General features: G+C 35.5%; 1 pseudogene across 1 annotated transcript; it reads left to right on the top strand.

Annotated features, from left to right (window-relative positions):
- Positions 1-1,948: 1,948 nt before the first annotated feature.
- Positions 1,949-2,737, top strand: LOC149180633 (peroxiredoxin-2B pseudogene; annotated as a pseudogene). The gene is made up of 2 exons (XR_016256699.1): positions 1,949-2,207; positions 2,551-2,737. The product of XR_016256699.1 is annotated as a peroxiredoxin-2B pseudogene (transcript).
- Positions 2,738-3,256: the final 519 nt, after the last annotated feature.

The following is a 3,256-nucleotide window of genomic DNA, read 5'->3' as shown; positions in this document are numbered from 1 at the left end:
CTGATATATGTGAAATCGTTGAAGCTAGAGAGACTGAGGTTCAAATCTCCCTTGTTAAGACCAGAGCTATGGTGATAAGGACATATCGTAGTCCCCTGTAGGTTTACTCATTACGTGTCATACTGTTGGGTTTCACGCCTTCATTGAATGTGGGTACTCATTACATGTTAGGTTGTTGGGTTCCCCGCCTTCATTGAATGTGGGTATGCATCACGAATCATGGTTTTGTGTATTAGTTAGCATCATAGATTAGTAGCCTCATGCAGGGATGGAATTTGATAGTGAAAATGCCCACTATAAGGCATTTTTTCCATATTTGATGGGCAAAATTTTTTAATACCCATTTTTTTGGAAGTTTTAGAATGATACAAAATGTATTATTGACGGGCTACATGTTTTGGAAAACATCATTAATACCCATTACCTTACTTTAATATATTTGAATATCATTCTACAAATAATTTATTTTCTAGCCTCTCGAAATCACTCATTGCAACTTTGGAGTACTATGAATTAATGAAATCAAATGATTAGGTGAATATTAACATGGATTATGGCAGTTTTAGATGAAATGCAAGTGGTAGACCAAAGATTTGGTAGATCTCTCTTTGTTTACAATCATACATTCCAAATAAATTACAATAATTGGATTGTAAGATTGCTCCAAAAAATATTCTGAAATGGTGCTATCCCAAGTGCCAAGTAATAACAATAACTGATACTGTATGAGTGAGAGGCCTTGCCATTTTGGCATAGCCCAAGTTGACTAAGGCACGTGAGAGAAATAGACATGAAAACGTATGAATGGGGAGGAGCCGATTCTATTTCATATGTTAAGGAAGGAGGGTAAGATCCATTTGATAAGAGTAGCTCCGACAAAGAGGGTTCAGTAATTCAGGTCTGAATAAATTAAGTGGAAAACCCCATAAGGTAGGGACGTTTAGAAAGCCTAAATTTACTTCCAAGGATACAAATAACCTGATAAATATAGAGACTAGGACTCTTATGGTCTTTCAACTTTATCATTAAACATTAAAAAAAATAGTGTAAACCCTTATTTGTAAATAACCTTAAGGGAGGGATTCTTTTTATTTTCAGATTGGTATTATTTTAGTTTCTTTGTTTGAACCTTGATTTGATATATGTTTAAATTTAAAATTTAGAAAGAAAGAAAAATGTAAATTTTTTTGGGCATATTATTGTTCCATTTTTTTTTTAATATTTTGGTTTAAATAGACAATATTAATTTTTTAAAAGAAGAGGAGACAAGATAGTTTAATCATATAATCAATTTTATTAAATACAAGCACACACGTATAGAAGTTAAAGAAAAGAATAGATGTGCTATACTAAATTATATTTAGGAAATAATTAAACTTCATTTTAAACAACATCATGTATTTCTCTATGTCGTTTAGTGTGAGGAGTATAGAACTTTAAGAAAAGAAAAGATTTGCTATATGAAATGATATTTAGGAAAAAATTAAAATTCAACTTAAACAACATCATGTATTTATCTATGTCATTTAAGGTGTCTTCCATAAAAATTTGCTCGGTCTAATTTGTTCTTATTTAATTAGGTAATTACGCCGTAAGGCGTTCCCCTCTGAAATCAATTCTCCCAACTGCCTCTCTGTCATCACTTTAGGCCGTTAGATCCTTTGTTAGACGATTAGATTATCCTCAGCCGTTGATTTGAATTGGTTAGTGACCGGTTGGGACTCGCTGGGCCTGTTGCTTTCCCTTCATGTAACTGCATCACAAACAGAGACTCAGTGATCATAACAGCACAATTTCGAACTCTAGATTAGCACAAGCCCTTTCTAGTGGTCGGCCGCAGCGGCACAACCAGACCAGACTAAACGAGGGTTTTATTTTTGGACACCATTCTATTTAATTTCTAAATGAGGGTTTTATTCAGCTGGCCGAATTCACAGTGTAATGAGTTACATTGTTCCATAGAGTCCTCAGGTATTAGGATCGAGTATTTGCAGCTGCGCTTGAGTTTGAATCCCCGTGGGCTGTGTTAGATTTTGATAAGAAAGTTTACAATGGCACCCATAGCAGTCGGTGATAAGATTCCAGATGGCGTTCTGGCCTATTTTGACGAAGAGAGCAAGCTCCAGCAAGTTTCCGTCCACTCTTTGGCCGCTGGGAAGAAGATTATTCTCTTCGGCGTCCCGGGGGGCTTTCACTCCCACTTGCAGGTCAGGGTTTTTTTAATTCTTCTGTAACTTGAATTTTTGCTTGGTTTGAGCTATGATTGATAGTTCTATGCTCTGGCTTTCGGATTATTAGAATCTTGATTTAATTATTAGGTTGTACGGTCAAATGGCTGATTGAGCCTCCTCTGGCTATTAAATCGATAAGTCTTCTGTAACTTGAATTTCTGCTTGAATGCTTGATTTGAGATATGATTGATAGTGCTATGCTCTGGCATTTGGATTATTAAAGTCTGGATTTAGTTATCAGGCTGTAAGGTTAATGGCTCATTGAGTTTCTTCTTGCTATTAAATCAATAAAATACACACTGAGATGTTGTCGTGGCAGTATGAAGCATGTTCCGGGGTTTGTTGAGAAGGCGGAGGAGTTGAAAGGAAAAGGGATCGACGAAATTATCTGCGTAAGTGGTAAGTTTTATGAACTATTCACTCTTAAAAGCACGCTAAGGATCCAACCGGGAGGGGATCAGGCATCAGGCCTTCATATGAAGGCACACGTTTATAAAATAGGTTAATCACTGTTTCAAATAGTCAGGCCTTCATATAAAGACACACGTTTATAAAATAGGTTTAATTACTGTTTCATATAGTGTGCCTCTGCATGTTCTAAAGAGAGGGCATAGTCGACGTAGATTGATGATTACACCTATTTGATCATTCATATACCTTTTTATAAACCCTTCTAGGTAATTATCATACCATACTCTTTCTTGACATATAACTTTGCCAAAGCCACAAATGAACAACTCCCAATTTTTTTTTAGCAACTGAGTTATATTGAGTGATTTTTTTGCATCCCCACTTCGAACCCATGTGGTTAGAGTTATCTTTATTTTACTTATTTTAAGAAATACAAGGAGCACACGAACTGTGATTGTTTCATTCCTAAACTCTTTATGTGCTTTTGAAGTTATCTTCATTTTTGTTCGAAATGCTTCAAGAAATGCATGAACTATGATTGTTGCAGCCCCCGCTCCTAACCTCTCATTTTTTTGAAGTCATATTTATCTTTATTGGAAATGCTTCAAGGAACA

Source organism: Pinus tabuliformis, chromosome 3_2 (assembly GCF_031772625.1).
Source record: "Pinus tabuliformis cultivar Carrire ecotype Pingquan chromosome 3_2, CPIR1, whole genome shotgun sequence".
Taxonomy (NCBI): domain Eukaryota; kingdom Viridiplantae; phylum Streptophyta; class Pinopsida; order Pinales; family Pinaceae; genus Pinus; species Pinus tabuliformis.
Note: the sequence above shows the minus strand (reverse complement) of the source record. Positions and strands in the feature narration are given on the sequence as shown.